Source organism: Lithobates pipiens, unplaced genomic scaffold (genome assembly GCF_037356315.1).
Source record: "Lithobates pipiens isolate NorthernLeopardFrog02 unplaced genomic scaffold, aLitPip1_a1.2 Scaffold_16, whole genome shotgun sequence".
NCBI classification, from domain to species: domain Eukaryota; kingdom Metazoa; phylum Chordata; class Amphibia; order Anura; family Ranidae; genus Lithobates; species Lithobates pipiens.
In genome coordinates this window covers 247,639,388-247,662,734 of record NW_027507748.1, presented here as the reverse complement: position 1 = coordinate 247,662,734, position 23,347 = coordinate 247,639,388, and the positions used below count along the sequence as shown (strand labels likewise).

Genomic DNA, 23,347 nt, shown 5'->3' with positions numbered 1-23,347 from the left:
TTATGAGGAAGTAAGTAAAACTCTGGACAGAGGCTGTGGATGTGGTCTATTTGGATTTTGCAGAAACGTCTGATACAGTTCCCCACACACGGCTTGGAAATATCACTTTGTAAATGGATAGAAAACTGGCTAAAAGGCAGAATTCAGAGAGTAGTGGTTAATGATTCTTACTCTGAATGGTCTAAGGTTATCAGTGGTGCACCCCAAGGTTCAGTGCTGGGACCCTTACTTTTTAATATCTTTATAAATGATATAGGGTCTGGGATTAAAAGTACCATTTCATTCTTTCCAGATGACATTAAGCTATGCAGTGAAATAACGTCCTTACAGGGTGTCTCCAATTTACAAGCTGACCTCAATGTCTGATTGGGCGACTATGTGGCAGATGAGGTTTAATGTTGATAAATATAAAGCTATGAACTTGGGGGCTAAAAATATGCATGCATCATACAAACTAGGGGAAGCAAAACTGGGGGAATCCATAGTGGAGAAGCATCTGGGGGTTTTGGTAGATCATAAGCTCAATAATAATATGCAATGCCAAGCTGCAGTTTCCAAAGCGAGCAAAGTCCTTTCTTGTATTAAGAGAGGTATGGACTCCAGAGAGAGATATTATTGTTATTATTATGCACGCTTTATATAGCGCCTACAGTTTATGCATCGCTTTACAATGTAGAGGGGGGGGCAAAACAATTACAGTACAGATGGGAAAGGAGGGCCCTGCTCATAGAGCTTACATTCTAAAGGGAGGAGGTAGTGGAACAAAAGGTAATAGATGCGGGGAGTGATTTAATGGGGGTGGCTCGGGGACAGTTGTTAGGTGGGATTGGGATAGGCTTCCCTGAATAAGTGAGTTTTCAGGGATCTCCTAAAAGTGGACAGGTTAGGGGCTGATCAGATATACCGGGGCAGGGAGTTTCAGAGGATGGGAGAGACTCTGGAGAAGTCCTGAAGGGGAGCATGAGAGGAGGTAATAAGGGAGCTAGAGGGAGTCCTGGGAGGAGTGGAGGGGATGATTTGGGTGATGATGGATAATGAATAACTTTTTTTTCATGCTTCATTATTTTTTATTCACATGCAAGGTGGGGGCAGGCAGGCCACACTGAGCTGCTGGGTGAAAGCAGCGAGCTTGTATGTGAATCTGGAAATCAGGGGGCTCGCCCACCCCAGGCGGGGCCTGGGCTGGGTCCTCTGAGTTTACTCTTTTACATACAAGCCCACCAGGAGTATCTTGGTGTGTGGTGGAAGTGATGGATCGTAGGGGGGGGGGGGGGGGGCTAGGTCAACTTTTGCATCAGTGCTCACAAACTTCAAGCTATACCTTTGCATACAACACAGCTATTGGCCACCTTGCAACATACAAAGATGTCTTCTTAAATCGAAACAGCTATGAGGAAAGTTTAGAGGAACTGAATGTATTCTCTCTTGAGAAGAAGAGATTAAGAGGGATATGATCAACATGTACAAATATATAAGGGGTCCATATAGTGAACTTTGTGTTGAGTTATTCACTTTACGGTCATCACAAAGGACAAGGGGGCACTCTTTACATCTAGAGGAAAAGAGATTTCATCTCCAAATACGGAAAGGTTTCTTCACAGTAAGAGCTGTGAAAATGTGGAAAAGACTCCCTCCAGAGGTGGTTCTGGCCAGCTCAGTAGATTGCTATAAGAAAGGCCCGGATTATTTCCTAAATGTACATAATATAACTGGGTACTGACTTTTATAGATAAAGTGATCCAGGGAAAATCCGATTGCCTCCTTGGGATCAGGAAGGAATTTTTGCCCCTGCTGTAGCAAATTGGATCATGCTTTGATGGTTTTTTTAGCCTTCCTCTGAATCACCGGTGGGTATAGGATTGTGTAAATGGTATTGTATGATATTTTTTATTTATTTATTTTTATGGTTGAACTAGATGCACTTGTGTCTTTTTTAAACCTGATTAACTATGTAATAAACGGACCAAAGGGTGCTCATAAAAAATTATTACATAACAGCTTGTGTTCTATATTTCAAGTAGAAAGATGCATTGAATGCATAACATTTGGTGTTGCAACTGCAGACCAAGTATTTCTCTCACAGTTACTGTGTGATCCAGTTTATTGGAATGGTTCCTGTTTGGTGTCAGTGGTGCACACCGAATATGACAACGGGTATAATTTTTTCTGCGCCTGTCAAGCAAAACATCGTGGCAACAGCATGTATAAGACCCTGAGTGGCTGCATGTTATCTTTTTAGTGGGCAGTCCGGCTGCTCCACTAACACACATGTATTCAGTCACAGAACACAGACATTCCTTTACAGCAGACAAATCACACACAGTATTATCTTTGATGTGCTAGTGCTCTGAGCCAGGTCAGATGCAGATTAGTAATGAACAAACCTCATTCATTCAATATGCCAGGAGCTCAGTGAATCCTGATTAAAATGTAGACAGTCCAAACTCAGTAGCAAAACCCATTGATGTCTATAGGGCAAATATTAGTAAATTGTGGACATTTTAGGGATAATTTATAGGACTTAAGTCTGCCATACACAAAGCAAATTTATTTTCTGCAACCATGGGTTGCAGGAAAGATATTTGCTTGATTCCCCCATCGACGCAGACAGTAGTGAGGTGGGAATCCCTCCTGCCGAGCCATTGTCTTCTCCCAAGGGGGAAAACAGTGATTATTGATAGCAGAAAGAATCCGGCAAGCTTGTTGTACCCAAGTAAATTGATTGATTAACTTGGTACATTCAGCCTGCCCCCTTCAGCCTGCCCATTAACGGTTTGAATCTTGGCCAGCATGTGAGAGCATGCACCAATGCAAAAACTTTTTTAAAATACAAAGATATGGGCAATGAAGAACCGAAATAGGTACCACATCCCATTCAATAGAAATAGAGAGAGGCAAAGGACGGGACATTTAATGCCGCGTACACACGGGCGGACTGTATGGCGTACTTAGTCCGTCGAAACACATTTCAGCGGACAGTCCGCTCGTGTGTGGGCTTCAGCTGACTTTTTCAGCGTGCAGTCTGGCGTACTAAGTATTTCTGATTTTTCGAAATTCTGTCCGTCGTACTTTGGTTTCAGCGGACAATCCGCTCGTCAGTAGGCTAGTTCGACGGACTAAGAATGGCGCATGCCCAGAAAGGATTTACACGGCGGAAGGGTGCTTTGCTGTGTATTGGACTTCCTATTTCTAGTCCCGTCGTACGTGCTGTACACGTCATCGCGCAAGCTTTCGACAGACTGTTTGTGCATCCGTGTGTGGTCAAGTCCGTTCAGTCGAAAGTATGACGGACTGTCCGTCGGATTGTATGACGGACTAAGTATGCCATACAGTCCGCTCGTGTGTACGCAGCATAAGGTGCCAGAATAAACATACAACTTTTTTATAAAAATTATATACATTTTATTAAATATCAGTTTCTTTAGAATGAATAATCAAAAACCATATATAATTCATACAACAGTGCAACCACTTCTTCTCTACATGTTTTTTCGCTCAAAGCAACTTCCTCAGGAGACTTTAACGTACTGCATAAAGTTGATACTATAAAAGAAACAAATAATTGAAATATTAAAATTCAATTGAAAAGTGACATTAACGTCATATTAGAGACACAACGCATCAAAGTGGAGTTACACCCTGAAAACTTGTTTTGCATATTCACAAACCTTTAATAGTATTAAGAAACATTTGGGGGTGGATTTTTTTTTACTTACCAGAAACGCCCTGTTGCTATGTAGTGGCTCCTAATCTACCACTTCTTGGTCTGCAGAGCTCCTCGTCACTTCCTCCCTTGCCTGTGCTCCTGAGTCATCATTTCCCAGTCAGTGGGCAGTACTGTGAGCAAAAATTGTGCTATTTCCCGACAGGAAATTACGCGATTTAAGGTGGTTGCCATAACCTTTAACCGTTGCCGCCTGTTGTTATGGCAACTTTCTATACAATCAGCGATACCGCCCCCCAAACATCACACATGCGCGATATCGAGAGGTGCATGCTGGTTCCCAAGCATGCACCTCTCCATCGGTAATCCACAAATAGATTGCGATTGGGCTTAACATGCCCATAATCATCATGGCAATGTCCAGAAGAGGATTTTATTAATAGTAAGTATAAAAAAAAAGATATACTTCAGACCCAGTAGCAAACATCTATAAACTCTTTATTTGTGTAATTAAAGCATTATCATGGGATGCCTAAAAAAACTAAAAAAAAAATTATGAAAAAAAAAACATCTGTAGCCGTAACTCCGCTTTAAGCTGAATATAATTACATAGAATCATCAAACACCAAGCTGAGAATAGATGCCTATCGAATGCTTTAAAATCAAATACTTGGGTCAACTGGATATGAATAAATCCACTAGAGCCTAGGTCAAAGGGGTAAGTTGCAACCATAGGGAGAAGAAAATATTCTGAAATATATGGAACAAAAAGTTCATACATTTGTATATATAAATATTTTTATATATTTCTGTCTATCTAGATAGATAGTTCAGATTATCCATAGGTAAACATCCCTCCAAAAATGAGTGTTAATTAACTTGTCCTAAGATGAAAACAAGCCCCCCTCCAAATGGAGGGAATGGTGACCAATAAGTCCCACGTCTCATCCCATAAACAGGAACTGGAGTATCCATAAATATGTTATAATAAGTACTTAGGCCGCGTACACACGCGCGGACTGTTTGCCCAACCTTGTTCGTCAAACAGTTTCGGCAAACAGTCCGCTCAAAATTTGCATGAGCGGACTTGCCCACACACGAGCGGACTGTTTGACGAACAAGGTTGGGCAAACAGTTCGCTCAACTTTTGAAATGAACGGACTCGCCCACGTAAGGAGGCAAATCCGCCCATTTCGAGCGCGTGTACAGGTAGGCGGGGCCCGCGAAGGAGACGTCGCGGGCTCCGCCGCCTGGAATGGGCTTAAAGGGGAACCCCAACGCCGAAAAAAATCGGCGTGGGGGTTCCCCCCCCAAGTCCACACCAGACCCTTGTCCGAGCACGCTACCCGGCCGGCCAGGAAAGGGGGGCGAGCGAGCGCGCCCCCCCTCCTGAGCCGTACCAGGCCGCGTGCCCTCAACATGGGGGGTGCCTTGGGGAAGGGGGGGCCGCGCGGCCCCCCCACCCCAAAGCACCTTGTCCCCATGTTGATGAGGACAAGGGCCTCTTCCCGACAACCCTGGCTGTTGGTTGTCGGGGTCTGCGGGCGGGGGGCTTATCGGAATCCGGGAGCCCCCTTTAAGAAGGGGGCCCCCGGATACCGGCCCCCCACCCTATGTGAATGAGTATGGGGTACAATGTACCCCTACCCATTCACCTGTGAAATAAAGTACAAAAAAAAACACAACACATGGAAAAAGTATTTTATTGCACAGCTCCGGGGGTCTTCTGTCTTCGGGGGTCTTCTCGCCGGACTCCTCCGCTATGTGTGTGTAGCTCTTTTACTAGCGGAGGAGTCCGGCTTTCTTCCTCCCCGCCGCCGGCCTCTTCTCCCGACTTCGGGGGTCTTGTCCCCCTCTTCGGTTCTTCTGCCGGGCCACCGCGCCTTCTTGTAGCTCTTTTACAGGCGGTGGCCCGGTCTTCTGTCGCCGCCGTCGCCGTCGCCGCCGCCTTCCGTTCTTGTTCTTCTTCTTGTTCTTCTTCTTCTCCTGGAGATGTTGACTCGACGAGCTCTCCGGCCGAAATGCCAGAGCCGCGCTGTGCGGTCACTTATATAGTGACAATGGGGCGGTGTCACATGGTATATGTCACATGGGTTGGTCACATGGTGACCCCGCCCCCTTACGATGTCATAGTCCCCATGTGACATCAACCCATGTGACCAACCCATGTGACATATACCATGTGACACCGCCCCATTGTCACTATATAAGTGGCAGCGGAGCGTGTCCCTGGCATTCCGGCTGGAGAGCTCGTCGAGTCAACATCTCCAGGAGAAGAAGAAGAACAAGAACGGAAGGCGGCGGCGGCGGCGACGACGACAGCGGCGACAGAAGACCGGGCCACTGCCTGTAAAAGAGCTACAAGAAGGCGCGGTGGCCCGGCAGAAGAACCGAACGGAAGACGGCGACAGAAGACCGGGCCACCGGACCAGGCGCGGTGGCCCGGCAGAAGAACCGAAGAGGGGGACAAGACCCCCGAAGTCGGGAGAAGAGGCCGGCGGCGGGGAGGAAGAAAGCCGGACTCCTCCGCTAGTAAAAGAGCTACACACACATAGCGGAGGAGTCCGGCGAGAAGACCCCCGAAGACGGAAGACCCCCGGAGCTGTGCAATAAAATACTTTTTCCATGTGTTGTGTTTTTTTTTGTACTTTATTTCACAGGTGAATGGGTAGGGGTACATTGTACCCCATACTCATTCACATAGGGTGGGGGGCCGGTATCCGGGGGCCCCCTTCTTAAAGGGGGCTCCCGGATTCCGATAAGCCCCCCGCCCGCAGACCCCGACAACCAACGGCCAGGGTTGTCGGGAAGAGGCCCTTGTCCTCATCAACATGGGGACAAGGTGCTTTGGGGTGGGGGGGCCGCGCGGCCCCCCCTTCCCCAAGGCACCCCCCATGTTGAGGGCACGCGGCCTGGTACGGCTCAGGAGGGGGGGCGCGCTCGCTCGCCCCCCTTTCCTGGCCGGCCGGGTAGCGTGCTCGGACAAGGGTCTGGTGTGGACTTGGGGGGAACCCCCACGCCGATTTTTTTCGGCGTTGGGGTTCCCCTTTAAGCCCATTCCAGGCGGCGGAGCCCGCGACGTCTCCTTCGCGGGCCCCGCCTACCTGTAAACGCGCTCGAAATGGGCGGACTTTCCGAGCGGGAACAGTCCGCTCATTTCGAAAGTACAGCGGACAGGCCCACACACGGGCGGACTGTTCGCTCAAACACAGTTTCAGCGGACAGTTTTTCGGAATTTCCGAAAGACTTTGTCCGTCCAACTGTCCGCTGAAACTGTCCGCTGAAAGCCCACACACGAGCGGACTGTCCGCCCAAACACTGTTCAGCGGACAAGGTTGGGCGAACAGTCCGCCCGTGTGTACGCGGCCTTACAGTTATTTGGGATCAATGTGTATTGTCTCGGTGATGTGGAGGGGGAGCAGAGAAGTGCAAGCTGTCTCTCTCTCTCACGAATCCTTGATCAGTAAATGGTGGCTGAACACCGTGATTTAGCTTCTCCCCCCATCTCATGGTGTCTGACATCACCAGCAGGGCGTGGTCATTTCAACAGCGCTCCCGTGCATGCCTGGGTCAAATACGGTGGATGTGACACCACGCCCTAATGTGCGGCGGCAAATATCACCATATTAGAAGTTCCATTTTTCCAGATCAATGTAGGGGACGGCCAAACGGGTTGGAAGATCCGCCCCCTAGCATCACTGGGCATGGTATCTTCAAAGGGCAGCACAGAAAGCATTCTGGTCACCAGATGTAGACAGGAGAATCCCCATAGCATGCGTTGGCAGCACTTTTAGGGCTCAAGCCTATTAGGGGTGATTGGTCTGGCACCCAAGATGCAAGTGCATTTGAATTTTTTGTTACATTTGTGTAGTAAATAAATACAGGTGAAATTCTACCAAATTTCACCTGCATCCAATATGACAAAAGGCACATTGTCTTAGCTTGACATATAACATATGCATATAACCACAGTACATAGCTTATCATGTTCTATAATTATCGCAATCAATCTTTAAGTTTTTAAGGCGACCCATCTTATATAGAGGATGGATACATATGGACATTTGTGAGAGTGGATCAATGAACTGGGAGGGAAGAACTTAGATGACACAAAATTAAAGCTATTTATAAAAAAGGTTTGTAGCTGAATGCATCATTTAATCCTAGGGGTTTGAGAGCCTGTAAAAGCAGCTAGTCGTTATCACCCTCTCTCATTTAGTGGTAGGTATTCTAAAGCAAAGAAGTGCATTTTTGACAGATCAAATATGTAGAAAAGACCCATATGTCTGCTGAGTGTCTTCATCTTGGACTTTGAGACTAAAGAGACATGGTCACGGATGCAGTGAAAAAAGGGTCTCTTGTCTTCCACACAATATGCTCCACAGTTGCATATCATAATATAAACCACTTCCACCGATTTGGTTAAAAATTGTGGTCTAAAAATGTGTCCATTGGGCAGTGTGATTTGCTGGGCTCCATAGATGTATCTACAGAAATTGCATTTCTATAATATTTGGTCGTAGAATAAATTTTTTCTTTTAACCACTTGAATACCATCTAGACCAGTGTTCTTTAACCTTTTTACCTTAGAGCATCCCCTGGCAAAAGTCTGAGATCTCGGGGAACCCTTGAAATAATTTTAAATAAAGCTCAAGGAAGATTCATGTGATCAGCAAGCTGTAACAATTATTCTTAGAAATAGCATTAAACAATAGAATAAATATTAAAACTTACCTCCTTGTGTGAAACGTGTGCATGCTCTTTTTCACAGATGCTAAATTCTGGTTCAAACTTGAGATAAACTGTCTACAGAGGGTCAGCAGGGCAGAACACAGGTAACCCAGGAGGTAACACTATAAGGGGGGTCAAGAGCACAGCATAGTACAGGGGGGGGGGGCAGGACAGAAAAGTACAGGGGCCAGAAGGGAACAGCACAGTATGGGGAAGGGGGCTGGAGAGCACAACAATGTATGAGGGGCAGGAGAGCACAGTTCAGGGGGGTCAGAAGGGAAAAGTTCAAGGGTCCAGGAGAGAACAGAATAGGGGGCCTGGAGAAACCAGTATGGGGGAGCAGAAGAGAGTACAGAGGGACAGGAGGAATCAGTATGGGGGCCAGGAGAGAACAGCATACTACAGAGGGCCAGGAGAGCACAGTACAGGGGGGCAGGAGGAAACTGTATGGGGGCCAAGAGAGAACAGCATAGTACAGGGGGCCAGGAGAGAACAGCATAAGGCAGAAGAGGGCCAGAAGGGAACAGTAAGGGGGGGGGGGGCAGAAGGGAACAGCACGGTACAGGGGGCCAGGAGGGAACAGCACAGTACAGGGATCCAGGAGAGAGCAGTGCAGTACAGGGGGCCAGGAGAAAACAGTATAGTATAGGGGGGCCAGGAGGAAATGGTATAGTTCAGGTGGGTCAGGACGGAACAGTATATTTCAGGGAGGTCAGGAGGGATCAGTGTAGTTCAGGGGAGCAAGGAGGGAACAGTATAGTTCTAGGAGGGCCAGGAGGAAACAGTATAGGGGGGCACAATACTGGCATCTTTAGTAATTTTCCTCATGCAGAGTAGCTCAGGGAAGCTGTGGAATGCTCGGAATGTTGCACAAATGCCCAATTACCACCCGCCCTCCTCTCTCGTCCTTCCTGAGTGATGTCGCACATTCACATGCAGGCTGGGATGGAGGGGTGGCTGTGATCGGCATGGGACAGTGATTTCAGTTGTCTGAGCACTGCAGCCTGTCAGCTATGCGGGGATGATATCCACCATTCATTTGTTTGTGATGAACTGCAGATCATGGTAGAACCCCTGGGGGATATGGTGGATACCCAGGTTGAGAAACACTGATCTAGACCATTTTTCAGTTTTTAGCACTGTAATACTTTAATAAATGCTCATGCAACACTGTACCCAATTAATTTTATATATATATATATTTTTTTTATACAAATAGCTTTCTTTTTTTATAATCTTTATTTTATAATTTTTTTAATTTAAACAATATACATAAAAGAAATTTGACAAAAAGAAATGGACATACTATACAATAAGCACATCATAAAAAAGGAAATATATCCTCTCCTTCTCCATTTTACCTTACCCTATTGAAATCTTAAAGTGGTTCTGCACCTAAAAAAAAAATATTAAAAGCCAGTAGCTACTAATATTGCAGCTGCTGACTTTTAATAAAATCACACTTACCTGTCCCAGGGTCCAGCGATGTCGGTGGCAGATGACGAGCGATCGCTCGTCTCGCTGCTGCCCCCGCCGCCATCCTCTGTCAGGGAATCGGGAAGTGAAGCATGACGGCTTCACTGCCCGTTTCCCTACTGCGCATGCGCGAGTCGCGCTGCGCGTCTCTTCAGATCCCCCGCTGTGTCCTGGGAACTGTGTGTTTCCCAGAACACAACGGGGGGGGGGGCGGGGCATCTGCGGCGGTCTGCCCGGAAGTGGGTGCAGATACCTGGATTATCCAGGTAACTGCACCCCCCTGAAAGTTGCCGATTGTGGCACCGGAGGGGGGGGGATCAGATTAGCGGAACTTCCCCTTTAGGGTGAAGAACCGCTTTAAAGTACTGTAATTGTTATCATTTAGTAGGTTTACTGAAAAACTTTGACCAGAATAAAAAAAAACGTCGGACACTAATGCCATATGTGTGACAATGTACCTTTTGCATTTAAACATCTCCAGCCTTTTCTGTAAAAAAAATAAAAAAAAAACATCTCCAGCATGTCTCTTAATTTTCAACATTAATTTTGTGCATATCCACTGGACACCGATACCATCTTGCTAGAATTTTATCATTTCTTGCTTGATGTCTGGTTGATAAAGACAATTTATGTGTTAAAAGAAATGTTTTTTTCCCAGTTGGAACTGGAAATTGTCATCTCTAACTCTTCTTCCCATTTGGTCAGATATGTTAGTTCCTCACCCATATTTTTAAGAAGTAAATAATTATAAATGGTAGATAAGACATGAGCTGGTCTTTGTTCTTGTAGTATTAATTGTTCAAATTCTGTTAATGATCTATCCAGTGGGGAACTTTGTGTCAAAGATTGAATATACGTTTGAAGTTGTTGATATTGCATCCATTTAGTCCTAAACTCTAAATCCAAGCATTTCAGAGAGGGAAGTTTACCTTCTACCAAAGTCTGGACAAGTCTTAGCCCCTGTACACACGGTCGGAGATTTCCACAACCAAATCCGTCGGATTTTGCCCGTCGGATTTTGTCCGTCGGATCTTGTCCAAAACTGTTTGCATACACACGGTCGGACAAAGTTGGCGAAAAAATCAGATCTTTCAGAACGTGATGACGTAATTTCGTTACGATGGGACTACATTCAGGCTAGTAGCCAATAGCTTTGATGTAGGAATTTGATCTGAGCATGCGTGGCACTTGGTCCGATCAAAATTCTCTACACATGATCGGAGTATGTCCGATCAGCCCAGTTGGTTGGGAAATATTTCCAACATGTTGGAAAATTGGGTCCAACAGAATCAGTCCGATGCATACCACACACAGTCGGATTATCCGACGACGCGGTCCGATAGGACACATTCCGACGGATTCTCCGACCGTGTGTACAAGGGCATACATCTTCACTGCTGTGCCATTTTAAGAAGACCGATGCCTCTAGTGCCAGTGGAAATTTGGGATTAGAAAACAAAGGTGTCATAGTTCCAATCTGAGTGGATAAAGATTTCCTCCTCCTCAATAAATCCCATGCCACCAATGTTGAAGAGACAAATAATGGCATCTCCCTCATGCTAGGTTGGGAGTTTGCTGGAATCCATGGTAATGATTTTAGTTTCATGGCAGTGACATCTTCCTCCAACTTTACCCATTTCTTACAATTCGCATTATGAAACCAATCCACTATCCTAGTCATAAATGCTGAGCGCAAATATATTGTGAAATCTGGAAGAGCCAGACCCCCATTCATCTTTGTCCTAGTAAGTATATCTCTTCTAATTCAGGGGGATCTATGTACCCATATAAGTCTCCCTATATATCTTTATGTAGTTGGCCCAATAAAGTTGTTGGAAAAAATAGTGGAATTGTTTGAAATGTATATAATAATTTTGGTAATATATACATTTTTACTATATTAATCCTTCCTATCCAGGAAAAAACTGTTATATCATATTTTTGAAGCTGTTTCATTATATTTTGAATTATTGGAGAGTAGTTTAATTGGTGAAGCTTAGTTACATCTAGATGTATATATATCCCTAAATATTTAATGGCAGTTTTTTGCCATTTAAAGGGGACATTTTGAGTTTTATCTGATAATGTAATATTTAAAGCTTTGGATTTATCATAATTTACTTTATAGTTACTCACTGCTCAAAAACAATTACATTCCTGAATTAGATTAGGTATAGTTGCTACTGGATTAGTAACATATAGTAACAGATCATCTGCATATACTGAAATCTTTTATTATTTTTCTTCAACCCTAATCCCTTGAATATCTAAATTGTTACAAATAGCTGTATTCAAATGTTCCATTACCAGTATGTATAACAGATGGCATAAGGGACATCCCTGCCGGGTTCCGTTTGAAATCATCACCGGATCCAAGAAATTTCCATTCATCCATACTCTGGCTTTCAGATTGAAATAAAGGGCCATAATTTTCTCCAAAAGTTGGGGACCTATACACCATTGTTTCAGAATTTCCTCAAAGAAACACCATCCCACCCTGTCAAATGCCATTTCAACATCTATAGAAAGAAGACAAGATGGGATGGATCATCTCAGAGCAAACTCGAGTCTTCAATGTATTTTCTCTAGCCTCTTGACCCATTGTGAAACCCACTTGATCCCAATTTATATAAGCTGGTGATATTGGTGTAAGTCTATTTGCAATAATCTTAGAAAAAATTAGCAGAGTGATCAAATAGCTTTCTTTTGGTGGTATTCAGTTTCCACTGGGTTACTTTTATAAAAAATAAATAAATAAATAACTAGCATATTTATCGGCATATAACACACACCCTAATTTCTAAGAGGGAAGTTTCAGGATTTTTTTTTTCCACAGACCCCTTTACATTCCAAAGTCCCCCCCTGCACATTGCACAGACCCCTTTACATTCCAAAGCCCCCCCCTGCACATTACACCGACCCCTTTACAGTCCAAAGCCCCCCTCCACAATACACAGACCCCTGCAATTACACAGACCCTTGCAATTACACTATGCAGACCCCGTGCACATTGCACATACCCCTTACATTCCAAAGCCCCCCTGCACATTACACAGACCCCCTTTACACTATGCAGACCCCCCGACATTACACAGACCCGCCGCACATTGTACAGCCCCTTTACATTGCACAGCCCCCTGCACTCCCAGGAGACCCCAAGTCTCCTGGGATAGCACTGCCAGCATACAAAGTTGAAAAAAATCTGTGCCAGTCCCTTCTCATAGATTCTTCCTACACTGTCACTGTCATTGTAAACCAAAGCCTATAAATACCTTATTAGCTCCATTCTTTCCGGCTGGTCACATGAGCATGCTCCTCTGATGTTTCATGTGACTGCTCACCTATTCCACTCTAAAGCTACACTCCGAGGAGGAAGAAGAGCGGAAGGAGGAGAAAAACAGCGAGAATGCAGTATTTGCAGGCTTTGGTTTACTAAGACACTTAGACCGCTTTCACACTGAGGCATTTTTCAGGCATTTTTCAGGCGCTATAGCGTTAAAAAAAGCGCCTGTAAAGCGTTTGAAAGAAGCTGCAACTGCAATTCCAATGTAAAAGCCTGAGTGCTTTCACACTGAGATCCCTTTTACACTGGGGCATTTTTCAGGCGCTTTAGCTTTAAAAAAGCGCCTGTAAAGCACCTGAAAGAAGCCGCAACTGCAATCCCAATGTAAAAGCCCGAGTGCTTTCACAATGAGGCGCTGCGCTGGCAGGGCGTCAAAAAAAGTCCTGCAAGCAGCTTCTTTGCAGTGCTTTTGGAGCAGTGAATACACTGCTTCCTAAAGTGCCCCTTGCCATTGAAATCAATGGGAAGCGCCTGCAAAACGCCTGAAAATCGCTTTTGGCAGCAGCGTTTTGTGGACACTTTTAACCCTTTATTTGGCCACTAGCAGGGCTTAAAAGTGCCCCAATAGCGCTTGAAAAACACTGGTAAAGCGCTGCTGTCAGGTCACCTTGAGGCGAGGTGACAGATGCACACCGTAGGGATCAGGAGTGCACCGCAAGGTTGTGGACCATACGGCTGACTGCTGCGGACGGGAGACAGGTCCCACCGGGGTTAGAGCGTAAGATTCCCTGGGGCGCGGAGTCTAAGAGCCAGCAGGTGTTCACCAGAGCCTCGAGTGGTGAGGATGGACTTGACTGCAACTGGCTCCAGGTCGCGACCCCCAGGGTCCCCCAGCTCACACCCACAGTAGGCAACAGGAGGATAGGGATGGTGAGGGACAAAGCCAAGGTCGGGGCCACAAGCAGACAGGAATAGTCAGGGACACGCCAAAAGGTCAGGATCACAGGCAAACATGGATAGTCAAAGACCACGCCAAAGTCGGTAACGGAACAACAGAAGAGCACGCGGCAGGTAACAGGAAGCTAAACACACAAAGGAATACACAATGGTTGATCAGCACTGTTGGCTTGCAGTGCACAGGTTAATATAAGGTTCCCTGATAGGGCCTGGGGTGGAGCCATGCTTAGAGGAGAGGTTATAAAAAACCACCAGGTGGAAATGGCTGGCCTCTTAGCCTGAACACATGAGTTGAGGTAAGCAAACAGGACGATCACTGCATAACCATGACAGTACCCTCCCCCTTACAAGGCCTCCCCCTCCCCCGCCTGGGTCCAGGCTTAAAGGGAAACTCCAGATGGAACCTCCTCAACAGACGAGGAGCAAAGACCTTAGATGCAGTGATCCAAGACCTCTCCTCAGGGCCCAACCCTTTCCAAAGTACGAGGTACTGAAGAATGCCTTTACAGAGCCAGGAATCACAAACTTGACTAACCTCGTATTTTAGATTATCCTCAGAGACCAAAACCGAGGTAGGGAGAAAACGAGAGGACTTGAGGACTAAAGGCTTTTTAGGAATGGGTAAGGGCATGAGAAGATCAGGAGTCTGAGCAGGGTCCCCCACACCCTTAAAGATGAGCTGGGCATCCATAACAGGACCACCAGACTGGGCAGAGGTCAGTGGATCCCTGAGGTCAGGTTGCTTAGAAGGTGACATGTCACAAGAGTCAAGCTGGATATCTGCAACACAAACAGAATGCAGAGAACCCTGAGAAAAAGATTGAAAACCCCTCCTGGCCTAATGAGGTATTCTATCCAAAGGATGGATTGAGCCTCTTAAACGGGTTTGAACGGACATAGTAGCAGTAGGGTAAGGCCAGGTCACTGAAGGTGCTGAACAAGAAGCAGGAAGCTCATTGGGCATGGGCTGGACTGGCATAACTGGTGCAGAGGTCGACTGAATAGTATTGTCAGGTGTAGCGACCATCTCAATCGCATCACAGGGCATAGCAACTGTGGAACTTGCAGACAAGTTAGCCTGGCTGTGCGTCCAAGGGAGATTAGGGACAGGCAAAGGTAAATGGTAATGCGGACTGGAGTGAATGATTGACTCAGGTTCATAGGTGGGCCCCTCATCCAGAGTACCACATGACCTAGAGAGTGCATCAGTCCGACTATTGCAGGACGCATCCCAGAGTTCGCTATATACAACGGGAAGAGCAGAAGATACTGGGATGGTGGTAACAGGAAGTTTCTCCTTTGGGGTACCCTTGAGTAGGCAGGAAGAGGAACAGGAGGAACCCCAAGCCAGGATCTGTCCAGCAGACCAGTCAACGTGTGGAGAATGGAGTCGTAACCAGGGAAGACCTAATATGATAGGAGATGAAGCCTTAGGTAAGACAAGGAAGGATATCCACTCCTGGTGGAGTGTCCCTACTGACATCTTAACAGGAAGAGTCTGAAAGCGGATAGGGCCCCCTGGGAGAACCGTGCCATCAATCGCCAAGACCACCAATGGTGTTGTAAGGGGCAAAAGGGTAGGTCTCATGGAGGATGCAGTTTCCCAATCCATGAAATTGGCAGCGGCTCCGGAATCCAGATGTGCTGAGACCGAACGAGAGGAAGCACCGACATGAAGCAACACAGAAAGGAGAAGACGAGAAGGTGATATTTCAGGGTCTAATACTCCACCTTCCAGATGTATTAGCCCTGAGCGTTTTTCCGGACAAAGAGAACAAGTGTCACGGAAATGACCTTTGGCCCCACAATAGAGACATAGGCCCAGAGTTCTGCACGTTCTTTGGGAGATAACTTAGTCCAGCCCAACTGCATAGGTTCCTCGGTAGGAAGGGGGTGCTCCTCAGATCGAAGAGAAGGGACTGGGGGCTCAGGCTGCCTAAAGAACGGGGAGTGCTGGCGTCTTTTTTCCAGGGCCCTCTCCTGAAAGCGAATATCAATCTGGTTACACAAGGTGATGACACTGTCCAGATCAGCAGAAAGGGATCTTCCTGCTAATTCATCCTTCACGCTATCAGAGAGGCCATGTAAAAAGGTTGCAACTAGGGCCTCATTATTCCAGCTCAATTCAGCTGTGAGGATACGGAACTGAAGAGCATACTGTCCCACAGAGACTCTTGACGGAGACGTAAAAGAGCACTAGCCGCTGAGGAGACACGACCCGGTTCCTCGAAGATATTCCGAAAAAGTTTCAAGAAATCAGACAGGCTAGAAACCACTGGATCATTCAGTTCCCACAGAGGGACAGCCAAAGCTAACGCCCTGCCGGACAGGAGGGATATGATATATGCAACTTTTGCCCTATTAGACAGGAAGTTTTGGGGCTGAAGTTCAAAATGAATTGTGCACTGGCTACCCCCTGCAAGCCTTTCCCCAGAGAAACGGGCCGAAGCTGGTAGTTGTAATGAATAAAAATTTGAGAGAAAAGTACTGCGCTAAAGAATCACACAAAGAACAAATCTAAATCTCTAGAAGCTGCAATTAATACAATGTGATACACACCTATAAATCATATAAATCAGGAATTTTAACCGCTCTCTCATTTATAATAAATTAAATAAAAATTTTAAAAAAATTAACACCTAAAACCCCCAAAAATTATAAGAAAAACATATAAACAAAAATAATATATATACACCATAAATAATCAAAAATTATAGTGCCAAAATACAAATAAGTGAATAAATAAAATTATACTCTATGATTTTAAATTCATACAATAATAAAGTGCACAAAATTTGTGTAAACAAAAATAAGGTGCTCAGAAAATGCGTATAAGCAACGGTTCCTCATAAAGATGTGATCATGAGCATACAGTAATAAAGTGCACAGAATTTGTGTAAACAATCACAGATATTATAAATGGAGTGCTCAAAAATTACGTATAAGCAACAGTTCCTCATAAAGATGTAATCATGGGCATGACAGTCCAATAAACGAAAATGTTTCTTCCAAAGAAATCCTGTGCAGATGCAAAAAAAGAGGGTTTCCTTCACCAACACCTTGCTGATAAATAGTAAGAATGAACGCTTACCAAATCTCAAAATCAGAAAGGCATTTCTTATCCGAAATCTTATGGGTCATCACACCAGAGCATCAACTCGTTTTCACGCGGTTGAACCATTCATAAAAGGCAAGCAAAAACTCCCATAGCGTAAATCCGTAAACAAAATCTTTTATTGAATAATAAAAACCATACTCACAAACATAAAGGTCAAATCAGCGTTAAAAAAGCTGGCCGGCAAAGCGAACGCCCAAATGTCACGTGATTTGCGTCAAGCACGTCAAGACCACCCTACGTACGTTTCGCCATATGTGGCATCGTCTGGGGCATGGGCGACGCGCTGACGCATCACGTTTTATATACATAGACTAGGACCAAACCTCGTTCTGAGCTGAGAGGAGGAAACCGGAAATGATAGAAACCGGAAGTACGTCACGCCAACATGGCCGCCACGTGACACCACAGGCTCCATGTTGGGTGAGGGCAAAAGTTAGCTAATGTAAAAAAATCAAGAGCTAGAAATGGCGAAACTCGGAAATAAGTCATATTAACATGGCTGCCACATGTTACTGAGGGCTGCATGTTGGATGAAGGCAAAAGTAACTACTAAAAAGGGACATCAAAACCGGAAGTACATCATATCAACCTGGCAGCCAAACAGCCAACACAGGCCGACTTCACGGCCGCACGTCGGAGGTCACAGAGACCCGGAAGCACACCACATCAACATGGCGGCCACGGGACACCAAAAGCCCCACATTGTTTATTGGCAAAAATAAATATAAAAATAAATAAAAATAAAACCATATTAGAATCACCTAATGGCCACATAACGGCATCATTAGCATGCCGGCATAGGAGCCACCGGGTGACACCAATATCATACTGAAAAACAGAAAAACCAACAAAAATAACTATAATGACTAGTTGTCTGATGGCCGCATGGCGTTATCTTTAACATACTGTTTATAGGAAGAATGGTCCACACCACCGTGCAAGCCATAAACTTCCACAAACACCACAGATCGAAAAGACATATAGCAGAAAAAATTAATATGTCTCACAAAAATTGTAAAACAAATCAATTAATAAACTATATATTAAAAATTGCACATAAAAAATAAAATTACTTAAAAAACAACATTAGGCAATAAAAAAGATTAGTTGATGCTCCGGTGTGATGACCCCTAAGATTTCTGATAACAAATGCCTTTCTGATTTTGAGATTTGGTAAATGCGCATTCTTACTATTTATCAGCACGGTGTTGGTGAAGGAAACCCTCTTTTTTTGCACCTGCACAGGATTTCTTTGGAAGAAACATTTTCGTTTATTGGACTGTCATGCCCATGATTACATCTTTATGAGGAACTGTTGCTTATACGTCATTTTTGAGCACTCCATTTATAATATCTGTGATTGTTTACACAAATTCTGTGCACTTTATTACTGTATGCTCATGATCACATCTTTATGAGGAACCGTTGCTTATACGCATTTTCTGAGCACCTTATTTTTGTTTACACAAATTTTGTGCACTTTTATTATTGTATGAATTTAAAATCATAGAGTATAATTTTATTTATTCACTTATTTGTATTTTGGCACTATAATTTTTGATTATTTATGGTGTATATATATTATTTTTGTTTATATGTTTTTCTTATAATTTTTTGGGGTTTTAGGTGTTAATTTTTTAAAAAATTTTATTTAGATTTATTATAAATGAGAGCGCGGTTAAAATTCCTGATTTATATTAGTTGTAATGAATGTGTAGCTGCGACTGATGCGATAGGTGCAGCGGCAGATAGCGGCTGAGGTTGTTGAACCAGGGGTCCTAATGAGGCCTGAACCTGTTCAACACGGGATGCCAAATCCTGAAGGAATCGCATCACCTGGGTCTGATGCGATTCTTGGGTCTCAAGTCTGCGAACTAAGCTCTGCAATGGATCATCTGCAGGAAGCGGCACGTCAGCCGGGTACATGGCTGATCAAACTGTCAATAGCGCTTGAAAAACACTGGTAAAGCGCTGCTGTCAGGTCACCTTGAGGCGAGGTGACAGATGCACACCGTAGGGATCAGGAGTGCACCGCAAGATTGTGGACCCTACGGCTGACTGCTGCGGACGGGAGACAGGTCCCACCGGGGTTAGAGCGTAAGATTCCCTGGGGCGCGGAGTCTAAGAGCCAGCAGGTGTTCACCAGAGCCTCAAATTCACCAGAGCTCCAGGTCGCGACCCCCAGGGTCCCCCAGCTCACACCCACAGTAGGCAACAGGAGGATAGGGATGGGGAGGGACAAAGCCAAGGTCGGGGCCACAAGCAGACAGGAATAGTCAGGGACACGCCAAAAGGTCAGGATCACAGGCAAACAGGGATAGTCAAAGACACGCCAAAGTCGGTAACGGAACAACAGAAGAGCACACGGCAGGTAACAGGAAGCTAAACACACAAAGGAATACACAATGGTTGATCAGCACTGTTGGCTTGCAGTGCACAGGTTAATATAAGGTTCCCTGATAGGGCCTGGGGTGGAGCCATGCTTAGAGGAGAGGTTATAAAAAGTGGCTGGCCTCTTAGTCTGAACACATGAGGGGAGGTAAGCAAACAGGAAGATCACTGCATAACCATGACAGCTGCTAGTTTAAGCGACACTTTACAAGCATTTTTGGGGCGCTGACATTGTGAAAAGGCTCTTAAATCACTTGGGCTTTCACATTGGGATTGCAGATGAGGCTTCTTTTAAGCGCTTCACATGCGCTTTTTTTTAACACTAAAGCGCCTGAAAAATGCCCCAGTGTGAAAGGGGTCTTACACAGTCTACAAAGGATATGTGTGAATGGGCTGGCAATGATTTTTTTTATCTTTAGCATATGCTGGTGGGCTGTCCCAGGGCCAGGAAAGGCGGGGAGGCCAGCATGACACCACCTCAATGTGTAGAACTCAGAGCGGACCGCCCAACCCCCTAACCGCCCCCCCCCCCCCCCCCCCCCGTTGATAAAAAAAAAAAAAAAAATATTGGCGTATAACACGCAGGCCTTGTTTGTCCTCTGTTTTCAGGGGGAAAATGTGTGTGTTATATGTCTATAAATAGCGTACATAAAAATAATTTGCAAATAAATTATCTTTTTTCATAAATTTTAGGCCACTAAATTTAGGTACTCTGCTACATTTCTTTGATAAAAAAAACAAAACACCTATATATTATTTAGACCAGGGGTATCCAACTTATTTCAGGGATTGCACTATGGGGAGTTCAGGGGTGCCCTATGTACAGAGTCTGAACCCCTGAGGATGCACTACATACATAGTTCAGAAATCAGGGGGGTTGTATGTACCAAGTGCAGTTTTTGGGGTCCGCTATGTACAGAGTGCAGGGTTGTGCTGTGTGCTATATACAGACTGCATAGTTTAGGAGTGTGCTATGCACAGTGTGCAGCTCTTTCACAGGCTGTCCACAGCTCACTTCCACCCTTCCTTGACTTCTGCACCACTCCCCCATCCCCCACCACTGCATACATCTCCCTCTACAGCCCTCATGTCTCCCTCCCAAAAGCTTTCTCGCATCTCACCTACTGGCCTGCCTCTAGTACCTCCTAGCAGTGTGGGCAGCTCAGATTCTTTCTCACTTGCAAGGAGGTAATTGGTTGGCATCTGTTCACCCGGGCACAGATGGAGATCACAGTGCAACTTACCACGTCATGCCCCATCCCACACTGCACCTGCATCTCCCTTATCCCTGCCATGAATGTAGGGCAAGCAGGGATCTGTGAGAGCCGCCGAGAGGAAAGTTGTCCTTGTAAACACAGAGATTATAAACTGATCTATCTACATATTGTATTATGCGTCTCATTACCTGCCACACTTTTTTCATCAATACTAGAGTGGGCCTTTGAGTAACATCACCAAAAAAAAAAAGAACAGATTCCAACTGGGCTATTAAATAATTACAGGAGAATCGGGTCAATAATAGTGATTGGATCCGTCCATTCCATGGAACCCCATCCTGCCATCTGTTGGAGTTTCCGCAGCAATAAAGTACATACTAGCATTTGGCACAGCTAATCGCTCCATATCTTTAGGACATTGTAATGTAGAAAGCTTAATTTTAGCATTTTTATACTTCCATAATAATATGCAAAATAAAGAATCTATATTTTGCTTAACTGACCAATTATGGATACCCCTTAAGTGGTTTAAAAAAAATTAAGTAACTGAGGGCCCCAGAACATTTTTACCAAATTTGCATGTCCTACTAGCGACAGGTAATTTAGTCCATATTTTGCTCTTCACCTCAAATGTATCCAGCAAAGGCGTCAAATTATGATCCAGATTTTTCTCAATTTTTGAGAGACTCCTATACCAAGATATTTAAAAAATGTAGCTATTTTGATCTGATTGGCAATCTGTGGCAGGGTTGAGCATATCTCATCTACTGGAATTAATACAGATTTATTCCAATATATACTAAAACGCGAAAAAGAACCAAAAGTTTTTATTAGAGTCATAACAGAAATCAATGATTTATCTGTATCTTTCAAAAACAACAAAGCATCATCAGCGTATAAACAGAGTTTATCCTCCCCTTCTCCTCTCTTAAACCCACTGATAGTGGTTGTTTGCCTAATTGGTATCAGTAAAGGCTCTTTGGCTAATGCGAACAATAGTGGAGATAATAGGCATCAGTGCCTAGTGCCTCTAGATAAATGCAAAACATTTGATGTGGATCCAATAATATGTACACCATTTTGGGGGCACGGTATAGTAATTTAAGCCAACTCCCAAAACCTTCACCCAGGCCAGACATCTCCAAAACTTCCTATAAATATGTCCACTCAGCGCAGTCAAATGCTTTGGCTACGTCGAGGGACAATACTGCCCTATCCCTATATTATCTGGTACCATTTGTAAATTAAGCAACAACTTCCTCAGATTTGTTGTTGTAGACATCTTGACATCTGAGTTTAGCAATAAGACTCTGGTAATGTTTGATCTTTATCTGGTTTCGGTAGTACTATAATACTGGCTTCATTCATTGATTCCAGGAGTATAACGGTATCAAACGCCTGATTAAGCACTTTCAACCAAACCATTGGTACCTGAGTTCTTCCCATGAGGAGATTCTGAGACTGCTTTAATTAACTCTTCTAACATTAGGGGGGAGCTAAGTCTTTCTCTGTCATCACTAGAAATTAAATGTATTTCCAGGGAAGACATAAAATCTCTAAAATATCCTCTTTATTATGAGAGATGTCTCCTGTTAACAAATATACTGAGGGAATATAATTAGAGTGGGTCTGAGATTTGGCTATTACTGCTAACATTTTCCCATTCCTTTCTCCTTCCTCATAGTGTCCCATACCACCTGAGGGGTGGTAGATTCAGCATTGTAAGAAAAAAAAATCAACCAAAGACTGATGGACAGAACAATCCCATGACATCAACTGCAGCCACAGCGCATTCACCAGCCAAATTGATTTATTACAAGGTCAAACTCTTTTTTAGAGACAATAAAATTGGTGAGTGATCTGAGATGTTCCTTACGAGATATTGCATATCAGAAACAAATGGGAGAGTTATATCCGTACCCAGAACTAGATCTTGGATAGTGATCTATAAGTAGAGGAACAGCATGAGTAGGCATGAATCATGGGGTTAAATACCCTCCATTTATAGTGTAAACCCAATTCCAGTAGATGTGTAGCAAAGGGAGTTTCTACCCGTGGGCCTATGGCTAGTGATCCATATCCAGAATACAAACATTAAATAAAATCATTATTAAGATTATTTAAAATAATTATTAAAATCATACCTTGCCTGAACTTCATAACTTTGTACCAGAACCGAGGGCTCCCACGCGCAGGGGCAGGAGTAACTCTATCACGGCTCCGGCCAGTCACAGCGCTGGAGCTTGTGAACCAGGAAGAAAGACAGGGGAAACAGCCCTCTCAGTGGTGACTTTACAGCGCTGGAGGGCTTTGTTCAAAAGGTTAGTATTTCATCATGTGCTAGTATGCAATGCATATTAGCACATTATGCCATTGCCTTGAAGGTTTTTTTTTTTTTTAAACATATGCGGTTTACAACCACTTTAAGCTGATCACACACAAACCATTCAAATTTTTGATGTCTTTATTGAACACGGCCATTAAACATTCACAGTGTTAGAGGAAACAGT

General features: G+C 44.6%; 1 protein-coding gene across 4 annotated transcripts in view; it reads left to right on the top strand.

Annotated features, from left to right (window-relative positions):
- PLEKHA6 (pleckstrin homology domain containing A6) overlaps nucleotides 1-23,347 on the top strand; it is a 1,584,742-nt gene that overhangs the window by 140,689 nt on the left and 1,420,706 nt on the right. For 2 of the 4 annotated variants that reach the window (XM_077481239.1, XM_077481238.1), the window contains one exon: nucleotides 22,522-22,688. The exons of the other annotated variants lie outside the window; for them this stretch is intronic. The gene's annotated coding sequence lies outside the window, so the exon portion shown is untranslated. The remainder of the gene's footprint in view (nucleotides 1-22,521; nucleotides 22,689-23,347) is intronic. 4 annotated transcript variants of the gene reach the window in all.